Raw genomic sequence first — 25,104 nt, 5'->3', positions numbered from 1 at the left:
GAACAACACCTTATTTTCTATCCGAGCACTTTATAGCTTTCTGTATTTGATATAAAATTCAACAACTTTATTCTCTCTTTATCAGAACTGTCCATTATACAAGTGTCCGTTTGTGATGTTGCATCAGATTTTCTTTCTCTGTTAGCACAGTCTCACCTATTGGCCATATCCCACAACCCTGCTTTTAACAACTTTTTTTCAGGGTCCTTTGTTTGTGTTCTTATTCCCATTAATCCAATCACCTCTGCAACACATCCCCATGGCAACCGTGGCCTCTCTTTTGTCCTATCCATTTCACCCCCACCTTCTCTATTTTCTCTCACCCCTAGTTATGACAAAGGGTCACTGCCCTGAAACATTTCCACAGATGCTGCCGGACCTGCTGAATGAGTCCACACTTTCTCTTGTGTTCCAAAACTCCAAGGTTCTTTAATAAAAACACAGTTTTGGCAACCTTTGGCTGACTTTCTTAACTTTTCCATTACTACTCAGTGTTCTTTCCATGAAATGTAGAGGGATGTTTTCTGCATTAAGTTTAATAATTTACTGTTGAGTTATTTGAGCTACACTATGGCCTGAATCAAACTGGATCATTTTTCCTGATTTTGCTGCGAGGTTTGTTCTATGCATGCTATTGTTGAGCCATTACATGCATTGTGTATACATTACCAGTGCTAACAGTGATGAAACTTGGCATGAACACAGTAAGATCACAATTTCCACTTAGCTCAGTTGCAATACATCAGCACAGATTGACTAAATCACTATTTAGGCCTATTATTTGGAGGCTTACTGGACTGAAAGTACAGACCAGGCATTCGCACCCCCCCCCCCCCCCCCCAACCTTTAAAAGTGCCATTTTCCTTATGTTCATCCTTTTAGGGGAGCAGAGAGCAGATGACAGTTACTGGACTGCGGGGCATATACTTGAAGTTATTCCAAGTTTAAGACAAAACTCCTGACAACATTTGAGTTTAAAGTAGCTATCAATATTATTTGGTCTGTTTAATTTGAATAAATAACAGGAAATAAATCACAAGTTGAAATTACTCACTAATTGGAAGCAATTAGCAGAAGTAATCCTCTGGGCAGGACATCAGAGTTTTAAACTTCCCCTGACATGTTGTTGCTGAAACCCAGTCACAGATGATCCTGCTTCTTCACTGCTGATGGCAGAGTCCCTCCCAGCCATGTAGTTCTCCCTGCTTCCCACCCAAAATAGGAGAGTTTCTGGCCAATTGAATGACTCAATGACTCTCTTGCTCAATATGATTTTATAAAATATGGTTAACCCTGTTGAAGTGGGTGAGTTGCTGATTTACGTTGCTCATTTAAGCATGGCCTGGAGTTAAAATTGAGTTTTCCATTGTATTGCAGTTCCCGTGCAGATTACTGTGATATCGTAGAATTGTCGAAGACAGAATTAAACCCTTCAGTCTGTAAGGATTATGGTGAGTTGAAGAAAAGCCATCCACTGATACACCACCTTTCTGCACTAGGCCCATGGCCCTGAAATCATAACTTGGCCATCATTTCGACAAGCGTGTTTCAAATGTGGTGAAGATTTTCTGCTCTTTACAGACGGTGACTTGCATATTGCGTTGATCATTTAGGTGAAAAGATTTCCAAATCTAGCCTCTAATCCCTTGACCAGATATTAAAATCTGCAGTGCTGTGTAAAAGTCTTAAGCACGTATATAGTTAGTGTGCCTAATACTTTTGCACGGTCCTGGAGTAATTTTATGTATTGCACTGAACTGCTGCAAAAAAAAAATAATTCTGTGACATATGTGAGTGATGATAAACCTGATTTTGATACGGGTCTCTATTGTGGACTGAGAGTGGGAAGGGAGCAGGGAGAGGGGAATCATGGTTGGAAAAAGGGTAAGGGAGAGGGGAAGCACCAGTGAGACATTCTGTAATGATCAATAAACCAAATGTTTGAAATCAAATGACCTTGCCTGGTGTCTCAGGGCTGGGTGTGTCTGCACCCATGCTATCCCCACCCCAGCATTCTTTCTGTGTCACCTGTCCCCCACCCCTCCTGCGGGTCTCCACCCTTGCCATTCCCAGCATCCTTTATTACTGAGATGCTTTGTCAGGACTGGAGTCCTGCTGAAGGGTCTCGGCCCAAAACATCAACTGTACTTTTTTTCCTGCTGAGTTCCTCCAGCATTTTGTGTGTGCTGCTTGGATTTCCAGCATCTGCAGATCTTCTCTTCCTTTATCCTTTGTTATGCTAGATTTACAAACTTGCTGTCCGTTCCATGTTGAGAAACACAGTACAGTGCAAAATCCTTGGGCACCCTAACTATATATATGTGCCCAAGACTTTTGCATAGTACTGTATGCCTCCTGGCTTTTGCTCTCACTCAGGGAAGTAAGTCCTCCTGTATATCCAAGGACCCCCTCCCACACCAGTCTTTCTCTCTCCTACCTTGTCCCATTGGGCAAGATGAACTTTTCATCTCCTCATGCCCCTGCACTGCACTTGCTACGTTACTGTAACACTATATTTTGCATTCTCTTACTGCTTTTCCTTTTGTGCAACTTTGATGTATTTATGCTTGGAACTATCTGCCTGGATGCATGCAAAAGACAGCTTTTCATCATATCTCTGTACATATGATGATAAGAAACCAAGTACCAATTATCAGGACCTCATAACTCTAGAAAATTCTATCAATAAAAGCTCCTCCCAACCTCCTCATTTACAAAGAAAATAACCATGACCTATCCTATCTTACTCATAGCTACATTTTTCGAGTACTGGTTGTCATAGGTTACGATAGCACATCGATAGGATGCAGAACTGGTTGTGAAGTGGCAGATAGAGTTCAATCTGGTAAAGTCTACAGTGATACGCTTTGGAAAGTCGAACTTGAAGACAGAATACAGGGTTCTTAGCAGACTGAGAAATGGAGGAATCTTGGGTACCATAGATCCCCTCAAGATGCAGAGCAAGTTGATAGGGTGGTTGAGAAGGTAGATGATGTGTTGGCCTTCGTTAGTCAAGGGAATAAGTTTAAGAGCCACGGATAATGTTGCAACTCTGGCTAGACCACACTTAGAGTATCTCCTCGTTAAAGGAAGGACGTGAAAGCTTTAGCGAGGATGCAGTGGAGATTTAACAGGATGCTGTCTGGATTAGAATGAATGTTTTATAAGGATAGATTGAACAAGCTTGGACTTTTCTCACTGGAGTGGAGGATGAGAGGTGATTTGCTAAAAATATACACAGTGATAAGGAGCATAGATAGAGTGAACATCCAGGGACTTTTCTCAGGGGCATATGGCTAATACAAGGGTCATCATTTTAAGATGATTGAAGGAAGGTATAATGGGGATGTCAGAGATATTTTACGCAAAGAGTGGTGGGGATTGTATCTGCCTCTACACTGCCAGGTGTGTGGTAGAGGAAAGTACAGTATATTAGGGACATTTAAGATGCATATAGATGAAAGAAAAGTAGGGGTCTATGTGGGAGGAAAGGATTAGATTGATATTAGAATAAGTTAGAGGTTAATTACTGCTGAATTGTAGAAAATGTTTAGAACCAAACTCTCTGGTAGATCTGGAATCTCATATGTATAGACCAGGCAAGGATAGTCGTGAATCTGAAGGGATTTTCCTAAAATCCCACAATGTTATGTTTGCCATTACTGAGGCTAGGATTGCAGAATTATTTTGTTACTTGAATTCCTCAGCTGCCATGGTGGGATTTAAATTTATGCTTGGAGATTGATGGTTGACAACTCTGACTGATGGCCAGTATTTTCTTTGTTTCCTCTTCTGGGAAACCCTCAGGTTTAAGAATGTTTAGCCCAATCCTACTTGGTGGGTTCTGGTGTGACTTGTGAGACCAATATGAAATCCACAGACCCTGCCACAGATGGGCTGAAGGTAGTCAGTGGGATGGGTGGCTATATAATGAAGTGATAGTTCCACTATTTATGCTGGGTTTCTTTGTTCTCCTGATGAATAGACCCAAAGTTCTTTCTGCCATTCCAAATGCTCCTTCATCATTTTGAGCTATTGGTAAGACAGTGATTCTCAGGAAGCATTGGAGATGTTTCAAGGAGACTTTGAGAATGTTTCAGTCCATTTGGCAATGTTGTGCCGTGAGCTCTCAGGGCTCAGAATGGACATTCTGTTTCAGGATGCTGATGTTAGATATGGTGGTGGAGTAGCCTGCCCAGTGGTGAGAGCAATTGGGACTTCAGTGTTGGGAATGATGGCCTGGGAGCGGTTGCTGATGTAGGTTGCTTATCTTGTTAGAGGTTTTGGAAGATTTCACAGAAGGAGAATTGATTATATCCTTCCGGTGCTCTGAGACCCTTCATAAGTAGGGATCACATGACCATGATCTTCATATATCCATTTCCTCAATCGAGTTATTGAAAGGTCACTCTGGAGAAACCAAAAAACAGTCCATATTTTGTCAAGTGGAAGGTTGTTTGGTGGAGGCAGATTAATTGAAGACTCAACGCGTTTTATGTAGTACCCATTCTCTTATTGATGATGACTTGGAGTCCAACCTCCAAATGGGTGCATGTACAAGTGCCATCTGCATTCTACAGATCAAGTTGGGGTGACCTTAGTTTTGGAGTGGAGGCAAAATGCAGTTGCATAGTATGCCATTTGTCCTGTAGATTAGCTTATTTCTGCAATCAGACTTTCAGCATTGTGGTAATAAACGCAGAAAAAAGTGCTGAGGCTTGATATCAATCCTGTCTCGCAAATGTGACTGAGTTTTTGGAGGAGTTAATTAAGAAAATTAATGAAGGCACTGTGGTAGATATGGTAAATATGGACTCTCATAACACTTTTGACAAAGACCCTTATGGCAGGCTGGTTCACAAAGTTGGGGTCCTAGGTGTTGGCAAACTGGATCCAAAATTGGCTTGGTGATAGGTGGCAGAGGGTGGTGGTGGAAGTTTGCTTTCCTTACTGGAAGTCTATAGCCAATGGTGTACTGCAGAGTTTGATGCTCGGACTTTTCATATATATATAAATAGCTTGGATGAGAATGTACGTGAACTGATCAGTAAGCTTGCTGAAACCACAAACATTGTTGGAGTAGTAAATATAAAAAGAGGCTCCGAAACTATAGAGAGGAACATAGATCAGTTGGAAAGTTGGTCAAAGCACTGGCTGATGGAAACTTAATCCAGACAAATGTGAGGTAATGCATCTTGGAACTTAAAATACTAACAGGATATAAAGAGTAAATGGTAAAGTCCTTGGCAGTAGTTAATTACAGAGGGAGCTTGGATGCAAGTTCACAGCTCCCTGATAATGGTAACACAAGTGGATAAGGTAGTGAAGAGGCATTTGTCATGCTTGCCTTCATAGACTGAGGCATTGAGTATAAGAGTTGGGACTTCATGTTGCAGTTGTACAGTGTTGATTCGCTGTACAGAAGAGGTTCACTGGGATGTTGCCTGGAATGGAAGGCTTTACTTATAAGGAGAGAAAAATAACAAACTATTGGAGGAATTCAGTGGTCAGGCAGTCTTACATACACCTCCCAGGTAAAGGGTCTCGACCCAAAATGCTGACTCCAGATTTTTCCTGACTTGCTGAGTTCCTCCAATAGCTCTTTCTTTCAGCATCTGCACAGTCTTGTGTCCCTACTGATAAGGAGAGATTGGATAGGCTGCATTTCTTCACAGTGAAATGTTGGAGGCTGAGGGATGACTTTACAGAGGTTGAAACATTTTGAGGGCTATAGATAGGATAGATACTGTGAGTCTTTTCTTTCCTGGTGGTGAATCTAAAACTGAAGGTCATAGGGTTAAGGTGAAATGTAAATAAATTTATGGGGTAAGTTTTTCACACAGTGGGTGGTAGTTAATTGGAACGAACTACCAGAGGAAGTGATGGAAGCAGGTACAACTGCAGTGTTTAAAGGGCACTTGGACAAGTACTTAGATAGGAAAGCTGTCGAGGGAAATGTCTCTAACGTTGGCAAATGATAATAGCATATATAGGTAGAATGGTCAGTATGGATGAATTTTGCTGCAGGGCCCATTTCTGCACTGTACAATGTTGTGATTCCATCAGTCTGCACTGAGATTGAATATATTGTTGGTTACTCCCATGGCCTGCTTATCATTATGTGCCAGACTGAAAATGAGGATGAAAATCTACTATTTTAGGATGATTTTCCGCATTCCCTCCTGACTGACAGAGTGAAATGTCTTAGTGATGTCAGAAAGGCAAATGTATATTAGTTTATGCTGTTCCCTGCTTATTTTTTGGTGTAAGTTAATTACTACATAATTGCACTTAATCTGTGGCCTGAAGAAAAAGAAAGTTCAGTGGTTAAATTTTTATAGTGAAATGTTTATAATCTTCCTGTTCTTATATGCCATGCCCTTGCTTATTTTAAATGAAAGCTTGCTCATGATCTTCATTTAACTGCCTCATTGACCCATCCTGTTATCCTTGAAGGTTTGTGGACATGCACTCCAATGTCACTCTGTAAGCTGTACTTCTCAGTATGATTTCATTTATTGCTCCTTCCCTTGCCTCAGTGAATATTTCCATTTGCATACCGTCGCATTTCCCTGAATTAAACTCCATCTATCGATGTTCTATCCATCTGACCTCAGGATAGTTAATCTACATCTTGCTGCTGTCTATAATTTCCCACCTCCATCTTTACCCACAGCTATTTATTAGGAAGCATACCACACCTTCTGCCACAAAACATAGGTTATTGTTTTGATTCTGAATGAGCCCGGGAAGAAAAAACAAAGTAAGCCATTTAGTCTCTCATGTCTAGTACCTTTTATCTCTTTAATGCATAGTGGGATTACCACACACCCTCTACTGACCCTAGCCCACACATCCCCACCAACCTTGGCCTACCCCCCCACCAAACATAAGTAATAACCCCATAACCATTAAAATGTGTAAGGAGGAGGGAGATCCCAATAAAGGCAGGTGTAGGACCTGGTTAGTGAAGATGTTGGCCAGATCAGAGTGGCAGGTCATGTGCGATTGAAGCTCCAGTAATGAGATCAAGAAACACAAGAGGGATCATTTTCCCACTGCCTGCATAATTTCCCCATGGAAGTCTAACATTTTAAAATAGTTTTTCAAGTTGGGGAAGTTACTACCTTAATGATGCTAAATCTGCACTTCTTCCACCGGATTAGCTTTAGTCCCAAAAAAAACTAATGTCCTTCAATTTTTGTGTGTATATGGTCTAAAAAATCCTTTTGAGTGCAATTAGAGAATGTTGTGCCCTTGAAACCTTTTCTCACTGCATATATCCTGGTTAATATTGGATTGATGCAATGCTCCTCAGACAGGATGAAGAGGTCAATACTCCCCAATGCCATTAGGCTTTACAATTCTACCGCCAGGACTTAAGAACTTTTTAAAAGCTATTATTAATGCTTTTTGAGATAGTGATTTAGATGCATATTATATTTTTTACTGAGTTAAGTATTGTATGTAATTACCGTAGATGTCGGATTATAAGCCGCTACTTTTTTCCCACATTTTGAACAGCTTTGAACACTGCGGCCTTTACTACGGTGCGGCTAATGCATGATTTTTTTTCATGCCGCCAAAAACATTTTGCCTCGTAACAGTAGACCAATAAAATTGATGAGTAGTTCACAGTCCAATGAAATTGTACGATAAATCAAGCGCATTTTCACAATTAAATTATTGTAAATCAGTCATTTGTACTCACCCTCATCAACATGGAAAACACTCGAAGAAAAGCATTGTGCTGCCTTTATGGCAGTTATTTAGTTTATAATATTTTTGCTTAGTAATTCATTTGTTAGTTAAAGTTAGAAGTGTTTTAACTATATTTGTTTTCTGTACTACATCCCGGGATGCTATGACGTCACACCCGGTTTCGCCGCGTCTTGTGGGAAAATGCCGGTTTGCGATAAACGGGAAGGCGGGGGGCGAGCGGCGGAGCCAAAACGCTGCTTTTAAGTTAAAGGCTATCAATAACTTTTCCTGGTAGGCTGCAGTATATATATTTTTTACCAGTCGTTAGGAGATATTGGAATGTTGTTCAGTAAAAAAGTATATGCAACGTATATTTAAAAGTAGCCGCGTTACAGGCACGGTTCGAAAAAAGGCATTTGCAATATGTATTTGTTTATGTTACCATATGGATTTAATTAAAAGTTAAAAAATCCTCACGTGTAATATCTTTCTGTGTAAATATCTCATATTACAATGTGGGACACCTGCGGCCGAAAATCCGGTGTGGCCTAAAATCCAGTGCGGCCTAAAATCCGGTGCGGCTTGTACAAGTACAAAATTGATTTTATTTCTAAAATTAGAGCCAGCGGCTTTTAATCAGGTGCGCTCTGTAGTGCGAAATCTACGGTAGTTTTGCTACAACAAGTGTATGGGACATTGGAAAAAAGTTGAATTTCCCCATGGGGATGAATAAAGTATCTATCTATCTATCTATCTATCTATCTAGGTATACTATTAACTGGTTCTGATAGAGGTTTATATAACAATGAGAGGCATGGAAAGGGGAGACAGTCAGAATCTTTTCCCCAGGGTAGAAAGGTCAGGTACTGGAACACATGCATTTAAGGTGACAGAGGAAAAGCTTAAAGGAGGTGTGTTGAGCAACTTTTGTTAAAGAGTGGGATTGGTGCCAGAAATGATGGTTGAGGCAGATATGACTGTGGTGTTTAAGAGGTTTTGATAGACACGTGAATATGCAAGGAATGGAGGGATAGGTTTCAGGTTCAAGCAGAAGACTCTTAGTTTCTTTTGGCATTGTGTTTGGTGCAGATATTGTGGGCTGAGAGGCCTGTTCCTTTGCTCTATCGTTTGATGTTCTATGTTCTATATTCTAATACGAGCCCAACAACCTAAGCTGCATTTGATGGAAGGCGTGACAAGTCCCCACCGGATGGCAAGCATTCACTAAATAAAAGTTTACTAAAGGGAAGGGTTTTACTTTATTTAATTTGTTTCTTAACAGAAGTTTTATCTATTACAATGAAGAGATGAGGACACATGTGGAGATTGTGTTTCAAACGTAGATCTGAGAAAATATGGCACATAGGTGAAATAAAAATGGAGGACGATGTGGGAGTGAAGAGTTAATTTGATCTTGGCGTAGGTTAAAAGGTCTGCATAATATCATTGGCCAAAGGCCCTATATTGTCCTGTACTGTCCTAAGTTCTGTGTTCTAAAAACAGAAACATTTAGCTGTCTTATTGATGAAGATAATGGGAAGTAGCCTTTGACTTAGCAATATAAAATAAATATAAAAACCTCTGGCAGCAGTGGTGATTAGGTGAAAGATGTGCAAGTTTCAGCCTGTCAGAACATGCTTGGTTTGCCTAAAATTTACTACAATTTTATTGGGAATTGATTTACTAACTTCTGTCATTTTATTTCTTATAATCAACACCAAATTATATTCCCCTGCATAGTCAAAGGTTTATTTTATCTTCTGCTGCACTAAATTTTACATAACAAGAGAGCTTTCAGAACTTAACTCCTTTGAAAACTCGGGAGATTGTACATTCTACGAATTAATGATAAGAAAGGAACTACATCCTAGGACAGGTCTGACTGTTGCATACTCTTTCTAAATTAAAATAAGCTTATGAGATCACCAGATGATTAAAGTTTGTGACTTAAATAAGCATCCAAGTCAATTTTACATTTCACAGACTGCAAAGATCCCAATTTCAGTCCTGGGTACACCACTAGTGAAAGATTTCCGATCAGAAAATCATCCTTCTGCCAGTACCCTCCACCTTACAAAACAAAGGAGATGGTTGTTGACTTCAGGAGGGCACAGAGCGACCACTCCCCGCTGAACATCGACGGCTCCTCAGTAGGGATCGTAATCAGCACCAAATTTCTTGGTGTTCACCTGGTGGAGAATCTCACCTGGTCGCTCAACACCAGCTCCATGGCAAAGAAAGCCCAGCAGTGTCTCTACTTTCTGCGAAGGCTGAGGAAAGTCCATCTCCCATCCCCCATCCTCATCACATTCTACAGGGGTTGTATTGAGAACATCCTGAGCAGCTGCATCACTGCCTGGTTCGGAAATTGCACCATCTCGGATCGCAAGACCCTGCAGCGGATAGTGAGGTCAGCTGAGAAGAACATCAGAGTCTCTCTTCCCGCCATCATGGACATTTACACTACACGCTGCATCCAGAAAGGAAGCAGCATTATGAAGGACCCCACGCACCCCTCATACAATCTCTTCTCCCTCCTGCCATCTGGGAAAAGGCTCCAAAGCATTTGGGCTCTCACGACCAGACTATGTAACAGTTTCTTCCCCCAAGCTATCAGACTCCTCAGTACCCGAAGCCTGGACTGACACCTTGCCCTACTGTCCTGTTTATTATTTATTGTAATGCACTTGTAAAGTGTATTGTAAAGTTTTTGTGCACTTTATGCAGTCCAGTGTAGGTTTGTAGTCTAGTGTAGCCTTCTCTGTGTTGTTTTTTATTACGTAGTTCAGTCTAGTTTTTGTACTGTGTCATGTAACACCATGGTCCTGAAAAACGTTGTCTCATTTTTACTATGCACTGTACCAGCAGTTATGGTCAAAATGACAATAAAAGTTGACTTGACTTGACTTAGCCTAGCATATGGAAGTATATCAAATACCTTCCTGAAGTCCACATAGACAGGGAGTGATTAGGGGAAGTCAGTATAGCTTTAACATCTACTACACTGCCTTCATCAATCTCCTTAATTAACTCCTTAAAAAACTTAGTCAAATTATTGAAGTAGGTATTGCCCCCCTATCCCCCATAACGCTATGCTGGCTTCCCATAATTAGTCCCTATCTTTCCAAATGAACCTAAATCCTATCCGATAGAATTTTTTCCAATACTTTCCTTACCACTGATGCAAGGCATTTTTGCCAATAGTTATGTGATTTGCCCCCCTCCCTCATTTCCTGTTTGAAATAAAGGAACATTATTGGCTTTCCTCCGGACTTTGGCTAGATCACTTTTGGCAAATGAAGATGTCAAAATCTCATACAAGGCCCAGCAATCTCTTCTCTTATTCCCCATTGCTCTCTGTTATTGATCACACCTGGCCCTGGGGATATATTTACCTCTATGTGTTTACTCCCTCCATCTTCTTAAGGGTTACATGGTTCAGATATTGAATGTATTCCTCACCATCTTCACATCCTTCCCCTGGGTGAATATATACTACTTAGCCAACACCCCCGAGCTCTACACATAGAATAATTACCCTTTGTTCCCCAAAATACCCGTTTTGTCCTTATCCATTGAAGCAATACCCCTTTATATCGATAATCCAATCTTTCCCCAACCTACCCTTTTGCTCTTAATACACTTGTATAATGTTTCTTCTTAATTAACTTTACTTATCAAGGATATCTAATGACTGTTTTTGGCCCTTCTTAAGTGTGTGGCCTCTGTCGGTTGTGGTCGACCATGGGTACTGTGCCCCTGGTAGTCACTGGGAGTGGCTTCTCCAGGGCGCAAGCCAGGGCAGAATTGATAAGAAGATCCGTCTGTTGCCCATGCAGTGGGATCCCCCTCTCCATGCTGATGACAGGTCCAAAGGAACAATGAAAGTCGATACAGTTTGGTGCCAGCAGCATCGCAGGAACTGCCGTGCCGGTGCTGGGTACAGCAGTCAGCCGCATTCGGGACTCTGACTCTGGATTTTTCCTTGGGGTTTACTCCCAAAGTCTTTCCCGTGAGCGGGTATAGCCACAAGGCAGCAGAGGTTTGAAATCAGTGGTTTCCCTCTCCTAGATGAGCTACCATCCATGGTTAACGAGCCTCATCTGCCCAGAGCAACTGGTTTTAAGGCGCCAGTGGCCCGCCTTTGCCTCTTCTCCTGTCAGTGAGAACAGCTCCGCCGGGCATAAGAACTATGCCACACGTGAAGGCCAGGAGTTGGACTTGGTTGTCAGAGGCTGTTTGAGACGCACGCCATGAAGAGCATTTGTTTAGCAATGGGAGCTCGTCCCCACTACCACCCTTCAGCTATGAATACCTTTGGAGCCCCCTTCTTAAGTATTCTCCTGCAAATCTATATTCCTCAACCGATTCACTTGGCTGCAGTTGCCTATTCCTCTGCCTTTCAAATTCTCCCAGTAACTTTCTGCCTTTCACTTCCATCTCTTCTACTTTTGAATCTTCTTCAAGATGGTGGTTGCAGCAGCCACTCTGGCTCCAGCTAATTGTGTAATTGTTCATCCTTTACACACTTCTTGTGATTGCAAGACTCCATTGGATGTTAAGAACACCAACTACAGGTTGAATACCCCTTATCTGAAATTCCAAAATCTGAAAACCTCCAAAATCTGTTTTTTCTTTAGTGCTGACATGACATCACAAATGGAAAATTCCCCAAGGTGCTGGGAAGGTTCCCAGGTGCTGCTGATCATGAAATGAGCAAAGATCTATCATGGTGAAATGAAAATTGAGGTAATTGTTTTGTGCGTAAATTATAAAATGAATGTCTTTTGTGCTGAGGTTGATAAACGGAACGATGTGCTGGTGCAGAAGGCTTTCATTCCTCCCGAGGAGCAGGCACTCTGTCTGGCTGCAGCTGATGTGAGGAAGACCCTAGCCAGGGTTAACTCATGTAAAGCTGTGTAGAACCTCAGTTAAGAGGTTCTAACAAGCTTCCATTCTCACCATTTGTACAGGAGCACCACTGAGAGTGTCCTGACCAGCTGCATCAACATCTGGTATGGGAATTGCAAGGCATCTGACTGCAAGTCCCTACAAAGGATTGTGAGGACTGCTGAGAGGATAATCGGGGTCTCTCTTCCATCCGTCAGAGATATTTATCAGGAGTGTGGTACAAGAAGGGCCCTTAGCATTGTCAATGATCCCTCTCATCTGGCCAACAGTGTCCCCCCCCCCCCCCCCCCCCACCACCATCATCAGCATTAGGACCAGAACTATTAGGAAGGGAAACAACTCCTTCCCCCAGGCTGTAAGACCTCTGAACTCCCTGCCACTTTCCAGGTCTCATCACGTGTATGAAGCACCAGTCACGGTATACTGTTTGCTTTATTAACTTGTGTCATAAATACACCTTATTATTTGTTAATATTTGTGGTAATATTACTTTCTGTGTTACGTGTGTGAGTTATATACATGTACAGTGTTGTGAAACTTGTTTCGTTTGGCAGTATACATGTGTATGGTTGAATGACAATAAACTGAACTTGAACTTGATCTATGCTCAGTTTCCCACCTCCTACCAGGCTAAATTCTCCCAGACAACAAAGACAATGATCCCAGCCCTGTTGAACTTCAGACTATCTGGCTTACACAGCAGACACAAACTACAGATGCTGGCAAATGAAGCAACAAGCATTCTGCTGGGGGAGCTCAGCTGGTCAAACAGCATCTGTGGGAGGAAGTGCATTGTCCACGTTTCAGCTCGGAAACTGCTACAGGGTTTCAACACACAGACGCTGCTCAACCTGCTGAGCTCTTCCAGCAGATTACACAGGACCCTCCTTCCTCAGAGCCCATCACAGTGCTTGAGGAATCCAAGACCCTTCCTCTGTGCTGTCTCCTGTTTCTGTGCCCACTAGCAAGTGGTACCTAAGGTAATTTGGAGATATCTATGTTTAATATCCTGCTTCTCAAACTCAGGTCCTTGTCCCTTTTTATAGCTGTCCCATTGGGCCTGCGATAGTCCATGTCCTCCAGCTCTACATTATTTTCTCAGTGATATTCATGACTCTGGCAACCCATAGGTAATACACCAAAGTGGAATCACTTCTTCACAGAAACATTCATTTTCTCCCCTAGATATAGATTCCTCTTAAGCTAAGGGCCACCTGATCTTTCTCTGCCTGCGCTGTACACCTCCAGTCCTTTGGTCCTGGTTCTGAATGAACTCAGGGTATCTCATCTGCCACCAGTACACAGAACTGACGTAAAGAAATAGGAGTGAGTTTTTCTTCAGGGTATCCTATAATTGCTGCCCCCTTTTATTTATCTGTCTCCTGGCCCCTCCCTGCCTGCACTCTGTTCAGCCCTGGGGCGGTCGCCGCACAGATGGACCACAGTGACATCACCTGTCACTCAAGCTCAAAAAGCCGGGGCTTATGTCACTCCAGGTGAAAAGACATTGGGAAGAAAAGAAGTGGGATATAGGAGCAGCAAACATTCCCTATGACAAGATTAGTGGTTTGTTATAGAATCAGGTAATAGGATATAGGGAGAAAAATTAAACACCTATTTTATGTCTGTTTTCTTCAGAGAAGAAAATGCAAAATGTCTCCATGAAACAGTGGAAACAGATCTAGAGAGAAATAATTGAAAGAAAATGGTATTCATTTTGAAGAGCAGTATTGGGAAGATGAAAAGGATTGACAAGTGATTAATCCTGAGATACTGATAGCCTGCACTCCAAGTTTTGGAAGTAGGAAAGTGCAGACATGATGGATGCTCTGGTTGTTTCCTTCCAAAATTGCATGCATTATAAAAGAGTTCCCACAGATGAGAAGAGAGCAAATATAATCCCACTATTTAGGAAAAGAAGGAGAGATAAAACTGGGAACTATTGACTAGTTAGCTTGAATTTGTAGTTGAGTGATTGCTAGATTCTTTTAATGAGGATTATTTAGAGGTGGTTCCAGGTTAGATGATCTGTTATCATCTATTGATAATAGTGATTTGGAGGAAAAGTGAGATGAGAAGGAAGTTCTTCACCCAGCGGGTAGTGGATCTTCGGAATTTCCAACAAAAGCGAGGATAAGGAGCCTCAGTAACCAAGTAAGTTCATGGAGAATGATGGATTTGGGGATATTGAGGGAATTAAGGTAATGGATTTGTTCAGGAAAATGGCACTGAGGTAAAATATCAGCCAAAATCTCATTGACTGGCAGGTTAGGCATGAAGGACCGAATGAGCTATTCCTGCTTTTCTGTTTTCATTTCTCTGTTAGGAGCAGAAAGACCTATTCCTGCTTTCCCTTTTTCTATTCTCTGTTAGGAACAGAAGATTAAAACTGAAATTAGTATTGTTCTAATATTTAACAGATATTGTTGCTATTCATTTGCACTGATAATTTTTCTCCAAATAATATGGTCAAAATTCAACAACAGTGTTAAACTGCGGTAAAAGAAGTGGATTAATTTCATTATTAACTTACTTTGAAAAACCTTATCTAGCAGAAGATGAGGAAGCTGATCTTTATATTTAGAGTGAGGCATGCTATTATTTCAGAATTCTGTGTTATATAAGAAACATAAGGCAAAGCCTTCCCATCACATATAGCAAGAGCGAACTGCAGTTAACACTGTCAAATGTTCCAGGGCATTTCAAATCCTTCCAATTACACTCAGAACACTTCATTAGGTACACCTGTACACCTGCTCATTAATGCAAATATCTAATCAACTAATCATGTGGCAGCAACTCAAACGCATAAAAGCATGCAGACATGGTCAAAAGGTTCAGTTGTTATTCAGACCAAACATTACAATTGCAGAGAAATGTAATCTAAGTGACTTTGATCATGTAATGATTGCTGGTGCCAGACAGGGTGGTTTGAGTATCTTAGAAACTGCTTGTCTCCTAGAAGTTTCACGCACAACAGTCTCTAAAGTTTACAGAGAATGCTGTGGAAAAACAAAAAAAAAACAGTGAGCGGCAGTTCTGTGGCTGAAAATGCCTTGTTGATGAGAGAGGTCAGAGGAGAATGGCCAGACTGGTTCAAGCTGGCAGGAAGGTGCCAATAACTCAAATAACCGTGTGTTACAAAAGCGGTGTGCAGAAGCGCACCCCTGAATGCCAAACCTTGACGTGGATGGGCGACAGCAGCAGAAGATTGGACCAGCTTCCACTCCTCTATCTAATAAAGCGGCCACTGATCGTATCTGCCTCCTTGTCATCTTATCTGCTTCTCATGCCCTTGTATTATGCCCCCATCTCACTGTCTGTATGTCAATGGAAAAGAGAAAGAAAAATGTCATAGATTACGACTGTGAGATCAAGTGCATAGAATGTAATATGTAGCATTTAACTCTCTGAGGAATAAAAGATGAAAGAGAAAATATTAAATTTGCAAGCTGGAGCAAGAAGAACTAAATGTTAAGCATCTTGTTTATATTCCATTTTCACAAAGCACAGCAAGTTTAGCTAGTCCACTGCTAGGATTCTTCATCAGTAGCAGTCATGTAGCTTGATGTACAGATATCAGCCTCCAGCCTTAGTGTAACACTAATAACCTTCTTCTTCCCCAGTCTGATTCCTCGATTATGACAAGATGATCTGGTCCAAAAGCGTGTTATGTAATCAGGAAATAAAAATATTTTGTAAAATATCTGAGCCATGTCCTGGTTTTAGCCTTTGTCTGAAAGACAATTTGGTTTCCTCAAGACGTGCATTAACCCTTTCCCAGTGGAAATGCTGCTTTCCAGAGGAAGCCGGCGTCTGGCTATTTTGATGGAGTGCGAGGTGGAGAGACCATTGTGTCTGTGCTTGGAGATGACACAAAAATAGAATAGTCAGCTGGATTAACGGAAAGGAAAGGAAAGGAAAGGAAATATGGCAGCATGGGGCTTTCTCTCAATAAGGAAGAGACATTGGTTTATTAAGATTTGGACTGAATCCTAAAGAGCCAAATGCTAGGTATATTGTCTTCATTACTTATCTACAGGTTGTGGACCAACAACAGGACAAGCACGGTCCATATTAACCCCTGAACTGGTGGTTGCCGGGACATATATGTCATCTGAGCTCGTGGAGATGACATAACTCCTTTCCTGGACCAGGTAGGTTTTTAGGACAACGCAGTAGTTTCACAGTCAACATTACTGATGTCAATTTCTCACCTCAGATTTTCCTAAATACAGTGGATAACAATTAACTTGGGACTCATCTGGCCTAGTATATTTTGGCCCAATTAAGCAGCTGCCCCAGTTAGCCAAAGTTTCATGGAAATACTTTAAAAGGTATACAAAAAGGTAAATTACTGTTAACCTTGGTAACAAATCACGTACTTAAATACAGAACAAATTAGGACACTACCAATACTACGACAGTACTATGAAATTGAGTATTAGTTCTTAATAGTTATTGATGGAGGAATTAATCCAATGTATGCTGGCGTGTTCTTCTGATTGATTGTATTTGAAGGAAATCACTGCCGACACCTAGTGCAGATAACAGATTCCCTTCATACAATGCTCTCAGTCATTGCATCATCCAAATCTTCATTTTCATTGTAACATTCGAGGTGATTGCCAATGGCTTCGAAAATTCTTTGTAATTCCTAACTTGTTGAAGTAGTGAAATTGTTTCATTATCACCACTGGTTGTTTCTTGCATCTCCAGGCCAGAATGCTTGAAACCGCAGTGAGCAAAACAAACCTGAATTGTTTTACTGCTTATTTCTCAGCAACAATCAGTGACAAAAATCACTCTTTTTTGGACACAAACACATGCAACTGATGCTATTTAAAAACTGTTCACTCTAAGCACAGTGTAGTGTCTAATAGGCACACAAGTGCACATAACTGATGCTAGTTAGAAACTGTTTAGCAACTGTCTCCTGTCCTAATTAAGTGACCTAGTGTTCTAAATAAATGAAGGGAATCCTGGCTATTGTCCCAAATAAGCGGTTGCCCCAATTAACCAGCGGCCAAATTAACTGGAATGCACTGTACTTGTATTTATAGTCTCTAGTTACAGTTTGACTGGGATTTGAACTTATGACTCTTAACATTACTCCACTGGATACAAGTGCAGTAACTTAATTAGTAAGGGCTTCAAAAGTCATGGGGTTGAGAATAATAATAAATCAGCCATGATGGAATGACAGAGCAGGCACAATGGGCCGACTAGCCTAATTCTGCTGCAATAGTCTTATGATCTTTATGGTCTTATCATCTTTGCTACTGTACCCTTTGCAATGCCCAGGCTGACAAGCCACAAGCAAACACCTTAACCAATGGCATCTTCCCCTTTGTTGGGAGAACAATTTGGAGTGCTTAGCCTGTTCAGTTCTGTGATGTGAATACGTGCAATTAGAAATGTTTTCAGACAAGCTGCTCCAATTAACGTCAACTAGGACAGACAGCCACCAGAGATGTCTGTCTCATCAGTCATATTTCAAACCTAAGCCAGACAGCGGAAATGGAAGGGAAGCTTGCTAACTCACAGTGTTACCAGTCATGTTGGTTTTTGAAAGTTCACAAACAATATGTTGTACTTTTTAACTTCCTTCAGTGCAGTATGTCAGTGCCTCCAATTAGAGCTTGTCATTGTGTCAGATGCTCCTCTGGAAGGACACTGAGATCAAAGGGATTGTACACACTGGCATTCAACTAATCATGCCAATCCCTGCCAGATATTCTGTCCAAGATTCAAGGAAACAAGAAAGAGAAAGTAAAATACTGTTTCACAGAGCTGTACTCCAACCACAAATGAAAGTGACCACCTTGGCCACACCTGCGTTGTTCATCCAAGGGACTGAAGGTGCTGGAATCTGGAGCAACATCAGTCTTGATCATTGGTCCAAGTGGCCGAGACCCTTCAACAGGGTCTTGGTCAAAACATTGACTGTTTATTCCCCGGCATAGATGCTGAGTTCTGCCAAAACTTTGTGTGTGTGTTGATTATTAATCCACTTGTTTTGATCATCAATAATTTCCTTTTATTTATAACGGAATTATAAAGTAGACCACTAAATGCATTTCTGCATTTCTGTCAGTTACTTCCTTGATTTAATACCCTTTGTTGTTGGGTAATTATCTCAGATGAGATAATGACAAAATAAAAAGAGCTTTACAAGTTAATACCATGGTGTATCATAATTAATACATAAGAAGATGACTTATAGTGTGTTAGAAGTTTACAAACATGCAGGAGGTAAAGGTATGCGATAACTTTCCATCATTTGTTCAGCTGCAGTTATGGTACCAGAGCACACAATTATTTATTTCCATCTAGCTCAACAATTGTGTAATGAGTAGGATTGGCGTCTGGATTGTTTAGGGTTGGGGGGGTCTGTAGTGGTTACATTGGAACCCAACATGAGCCTGTTTCAGATCATGTAATACGTCTGGCAGTAATTTAGGTTCTGAAGGAACTGTATGCTAAAAGCAGGCATGAACTGCTTAACATCTATGATTCGTGACTCAGCTGTGGATGCCCTTCCATACATTGTGTTAAGCTTCAAAAGAATGTATCTTTCTTTATATCAATCATGGAGCTTTGATCAAATCATAGTGTACTTGCTGTGCTGGTGCCATTAACCCCTGGCTATCAGTATACAGAGCTCATTAGGGATCTGTCCAGCCACTGTCCTTGGTGAATCTGCCAGTCTTAAATTGGTGTGTTACAATGAAACTTATTTTTCAAGACTGGCAGTTCAAATGCACTCTCTAAATATGACATGAATGCAACCAAACTCATGATATCCCAAATAGAAACTTATTTCTCTTGATCCCAGCTCCTCCAACTTCTCTTAGCTGCTCAGTGTTCAGTTCCACAAAAGTCTTCATACTCTCGAACGATTAACTAACCAGTTGAGAAATGGGGAGAATCTGTCAAAAGCTGATGTGCAGTATTACAGAGTGAAACCACATAATATTTAATCAGCTACAACAGTTTGGAACTACTGTTTAACTAATTTCAGTCAAGAGTTAATTGGATTCCTTGCTGTTCCCTCATTTCAAACCTGGCTAGATTAACTGCAGTCTTGCACTTTTTTTGTGAGATCTTCTCATGGCTATTAATGGTCTTCCAAGTACCTTACAGATTTGGATATAACCTTTGCTTTTCTCTGTAAATAACAATCATGATGTTCCAGTTTTCTGTACAATAACCTACTTCATCAAAGCTCACATGACCATCTAAATCCCCCACGCCCTGTCCCGAAAGCTTCAAGCAATCCTTTTGCAAAGAGAGATGACTCAACCCTACCCACACTGGGCCTGAATCTTCAGCTCTCAACTAACTGAAACTGCCTTCTTACAAGCAACTGAACATTGTGCAACTTCAAATAATTTTGTTAAGGCTTAGGTGCATTAACAAGATGGTTCACAGAGTGAAGGATGAAATGTTACAGCAAAGCACTTCATTTCAACAGAGTGCCCATTTAAAGGCTTGCGCCTGATAACTGAGGTTCCCAGCAGCCGCTTCATTTAATCGTTCCGCTTTGGAAGGACTGACACAAAACACAATACTGTAACCAATCGCTTGTTATTTAGTGCATTAAATCAGGCAAGTGTTTGGTTATCTACATATCATTAGCCTAGGAACACGTAATCATTGATCACAGACGTAGTCTGAATTATGCTTCTGGTTTGGCAACGTGTGAGGAATTCTGGAGCACACACTGTGTTTTCATGGCCTCTGCCTCTTTCATGGAAACATTACAGAAAAAAACATGCCAAGTCCGTGTCCTTCCTGAACTGCTAAGAATCCCAAATTGTAAGAATTAATTATCGTATTTCTGACCATCGACTCAAGACCTGCCCCTACCCCCACCAATCTACTCATTTCCTCAATGTGGCTGCAGTTTAAACATAAACTTCCTACATATTTCTCTTCCTGGCCTTAGAATGAGACAAAAGTAGCTCCAGTAGAATTTCTGAAGAGAGAGCAAGAGAAAAAAAAAATGCTCCTTGAAGATTATGGACACTAAGAGCTCAAGAGGAACCATCTGTTTAACCCAGAGCCCTTCAGTGCAAAGAAGGGGAAAGAAGGACACAGTGAGGCCAGTAGGACTGGGAAAAGACTTTGTCTGAACAAAATACAAGAGAACAATTGTTTCCTACTGGGTTAAACAGACCCCCACTCGTCAAGGTTAATTAGTATGGATGCTAGCCAATGTCATTAGTACAGCAGAACCAAAAGCAGGACCTCACAATGTGCACATGACTCGCAAAGTATTGTCAGGAAACTACCAGAATTACTTGTTCAGCATAAAAATAAATGAGGCTTTGGCTGAAGCAGTGTAATCTGCAGCCACAGCGGAGTCACATTGGAAGCACTGTGATGTTTTTACTTTTTGAACATGCTGCCCAATTTTTTAAAAAGCACTCTGCTTGCACGGCAGCTGGTTACATCAGCACACAAGCAATGAAATGCAAAACAAATGTCTGACTGCTTGCTATTTTTTACTGTTCTTTCTGGAAATGCCATTGCAGGCTAGCATGCACCAAATGGGCTTTTTAAAAAAATACTGTATTGGCTGCTTCCTCACAGGATGGTAACACAGTTGATGCAGCTGGATTATATAGGCTTGATGGGAGCTGGGACACAATGAGCAACTTTGGTCTCTTTATTTGAGGAAGAATGCACTTGCCAAGAATGGCAGGATAGCAGTGTGAGGAGAGGTTATGTCTATTAGATTTGTATTTGTTAGAGTTTTGAACAATGAGAGGAGGTTGAATTGAACCTTTAAAATATCTGGCAGGGTTGGACATACTATATATGGAGAAGATGTTTCCATGGCTGGTGTGTCCAGAACAAGAGGTCATAGACTCAGACTACAGGGCAAAATATTTTGGAACAAAATGAGAAGATTCTTCACAAAGATGCTGGTGAACCAGTGGAACTCACTACAACAGTGGGATGTGGAAGCCAAGTCACTGAATTCATTTAAGAAGGATAGTTGCATTTCCATAGCCTGAAGGGATTAAGTGGTATGGGGAAAGACCAGGAATATTATATTGAGACTGATGATCAGCCATGATCATAGTGAGTAGTGGAGCACGTTCAAAGAGCTGAATTGTCTGGTCAATGTTTCTGCTGTTGTCCATCCCTAGATGCGCCTGAATGAGGGGGCATTTAAGAGGCAGGCAGGTGTTGGTGTGCACAGAGGTCTGACAAGATGTGGACAGGACATTCCTTTCCCTCAAGGCTTATATCAATGGTATGGAAATTATTGGAGAAGGTTGTTAGGCACATCTGGAAAAGCATGGACTTAATAGGGGTAGTCAGTATTGTGTAGGGGAGGTCAGAAATATGGGCTGAAAAATGGCAGATGGAGTTTAGTCTAGACAAATACGTTTGGAAGGTCAAGTGTAAGAGGAAAGTATTCAGTAAATGGAATGACCATTAGGATCATTGATGTACAGAGGGATCTCGGGGTGCAAATCCATAGCTCTCTGAAAGTGTTCACACAAGTGAATGGTGAAGAAAGCACATGGCAAGCTTGCCTTCGTTGGTCAGGGCGTTTGGTATAAAAGTGGGGAAGGAAGGTACAAAAAACTGCAGGGTCTGGAGCTACAAACCAATCTGCTGAAGGAATTCACAACATGTGTGAGAGGAAAATAATTGTCCATGTTACAGGTTGAAACCCTGCATCAGGACTAAAAGTGGAGTGGGAAGATGGCTGGTGTAAAGAAGAGAGAGGAGGTGGTGAGGCAGGAGTCTCGGGTGATTGGCGGACTGCAGAGGATGCTAGATGACAGGCAGGTAGGGGAGGGGAGGGGTTGAAGTTGGGAGACAGTGGCAGGTGAATGATAGTTGGAGACAGACAAAGGGAGAGAGAAACAATCACAGACAGATGGAGTGAGGTGTGGGGATGGGATTGTAAAGGTTGGACACAGTGGGCGGAGCCTTTTGGTGAAATGTGGCTGGTGGATGAAACCAGGAAGGAAAGGGGAACTAGGTGGGTAATGGGGATCTGGAAGGGGTGGTTGATGTAGAGGGAAGAAAATGAATGAACCAGAACATGTTTGGAAAGAGAGGGAGTGAGGAAGGAGGGATGAGGGAAGGTGTAAACAACCCACTGGAGAGAAGGTTTGCCTAAAATTGGAAAACTCAGTGTTCATATCATTGGATTGTAGACTATCCAGGTAGAATATGAAGTGTTGTTCCTCTAGTGAAGTCATGTTAGGCACATTTGGAGTATAGTGTCCAGTTCTGGCTACCACTCTATGAAAGGGTGTGAAGGCTTTGGAAAGGTTGCAGAAGAGATTCACCAGAATGTTGCCTGGATTAGAAAATATTAGCACTAAGGAGAGGTTGGACAAACTTGGATTGTTTTCTCTGAGTGAAGGGGGCTGGGGGGAGACATATTAGAAGGATATAAACTTTTAAGAAGTAGAGATAGGGTAGATAGAGTCTCTTCACAGGATGGGAATGTCAGATTCTCAGATGTATAACTTTAAGGTGAGAGGGGAAAGTTTCAAGAAGATTTATGAAGGAAGGTACAGCCATGTGCAGGCAGATGAGATTAGTTTAAATTGGCATCACAGACATGATCAGCCAAAGGACCTGCTCCTCTGCTGTGTTCCAAATCCATCATCTCCATTATTGATTCTGTCTAGTTTGTATATTCTAACAGCATTGGAGTTGCATCATTATTCAATAAATCCAAAATTTGCCTATGTCCTATCACCTCTGACTGTATGGCTAAGTACAGCTCCAACACCATATACAAGTTTGTTGACGACACTACTGTTGTGGGCCGTATCAAAGGTGCTGATGATCAGCATACAGGAGGGCGATTGAAAATTTGGCTGAATGGTTTGATAACAACAAACTCTCACTCAATGTCAATAAGACCACAAGGAACTGATTGTAGACTTCAAGAGGGGGAAACCAGAGGTCCATTCATCGGATGATCATTGGAGGTGGGGAGAGTCTGCATCATTAAATTCCTGGGTGTCACTATCCCAGAGGACCTGTCCTGGACTCATCATATGAATATAATCAGAAAGAAAGCGTGGCAGTGCCTCTGCTTCCTCAGAAGTCTGCATAGATTTGGCAAGTCATCAAAAACCTTGGCAAACTTCTATAGATTTGTGGTAAAAAGTGTACTGACTTGCTGCATTACTGCCTGAAATAGGAACACCTATGTCTTTAAGTGGAAAATCCTACAAAAGGTAGTGGATTCTGCCCAGTACATCACAAGTAAAGCCCTCCCAACTATTGAGCACACCTACATAGAACCATAGAACATTATAACACAGAAACAGGCCTTTTGGCCCTTCTTGGCTGTGCTGAACCATTTTTCTGCCTAGACCCACTGACCTACACCTATAGAACCATTGAACATTACAGCACAGAAACAGGCCTTTTGGCCCTTCTTGGCTGTGCTGAACCATTTTTCTGCCTAGACCCACTGACCTACACCTATAGAACCATTGAACATTACAGCACAGAAACAGGCCTTTTGGCCCTTCTTGGCTGTGCTGAACCATTTTTCTGCCTAGACCCACTGACCTACACCTATAGAACCATAGAACATTACAGCACAGAATCAGGCCTTTTGGCCCTTCTTGGCTGTGCTGAACCATTTTTCTGAAATGTTGCAGTAGAAAAGCAGCACCCATCATCAAAGATCATCACCACCCAGGCCATGTTCTTTTCTCACTGCTGCCATCAGGTAGGAGGTACAAGTGCTGTAGGACTTATATAACCAGGTTCAAGAACAATTACTACCTCTCAACCATCAGGATCTTGTAAAAACGGGGGTAGCTACATTCATTCTATTTCCTGTGTTCCCACAACCGATGGTCTCACTTTAAGGACCCTTTGGCTTGTTGTTTCATGTTCTCGTTATTTATTGCTTATATTTGCAGTTGCAGTTTGTTTTTCATTGATCTTGTTTACAGTTACTGTTCTATAGATTTGTTAAGTATGCCTGCAGAAAAAAGAATATCAGGGTTGTATGTGGTGACATGCAGGTACTCTGATAATAAATTTTACTTTGAACTTTGAAGATGAAAATAGAGCAATAACTCTGTGAGTGCTAGACACTTTACAAAATCTGAAGCTGTTTTGAACTGATGCTGAAAGCCATACTTCAAAATAAAACTCATATTAGACCAACAATAACTTAGGTGCTTCAAGACACAGTACTCTTTCCTAGCCGATCCTTCCTGAACACCTAGGGGTGCTTTAGAATGAATTGCCCTCATATTTTTTTTAGTTAAGTCAATGATTGGAGATTGGCCAGTGATAATCACAGAAATTGCTGGAATAAAGGTGGTTGAGGGCTGGCCTGTGGTTCTTCACACTGATAATGGAGGCATTCTGGACAATTCTCATCTCAGTGAAAAGGAATGACAGGGGCCAATAAATTTGGTGGAAAAAAAATCTAAATTGGTTTAAAATCATTATACCGGCTGAAAGTGTGGTGTTCAA

At 41.4% G+C, this 25,104-nt stretch overlaps 1 protein-coding gene and 1 long non-coding RNA gene across 9 annotated transcripts in view; one reads left to right on the top strand and one right to left on the bottom strand.

Moving 5' to 3' along the window:
- The window catches only part of jcada (junctional cadherin 5 associated a), a 322,416-nt gene that overhangs the window by 208,316 nt on the left and 88,996 nt on the right, over positions 1-25,104 (bottom strand). Inside the window, exon 1 of one of the 8 annotated variants that reach the window (XM_073054755.1) lies at positions 1,055-1,126. The exons of the other annotated variants lie outside the window; for them this stretch is intronic. The gene's annotated coding sequence lies outside the window, so the exon portion shown is untranslated. Of the gene's footprint in view, positions 1-1,054; positions 1,127-25,104 lie in introns of those variants that run through there. 8 annotated transcript variants of the gene reach the window in all.
- LOC140732310 (uncharacterized) overlaps positions 1-25,104 on the top strand; it is a 78,107-nt gene that overhangs the window by 25,505 nt on the left and 27,498 nt on the right. The gene's annotated exons all lie outside the window — the stretch shown is intronic.

This window comes from Hemitrygon akajei, chromosome 8 (genome assembly GCF_048418815.1).
Source record: "Hemitrygon akajei chromosome 8, sHemAka1.3, whole genome shotgun sequence".
Taxonomy (NCBI): Eukaryota; Metazoa; Chordata; class Chondrichthyes; order Myliobatiformes; family Dasyatidae; genus Hemitrygon; species Hemitrygon akajei.
This window is presented reverse-complemented; position numbering and strand designations above follow the sequence as displayed.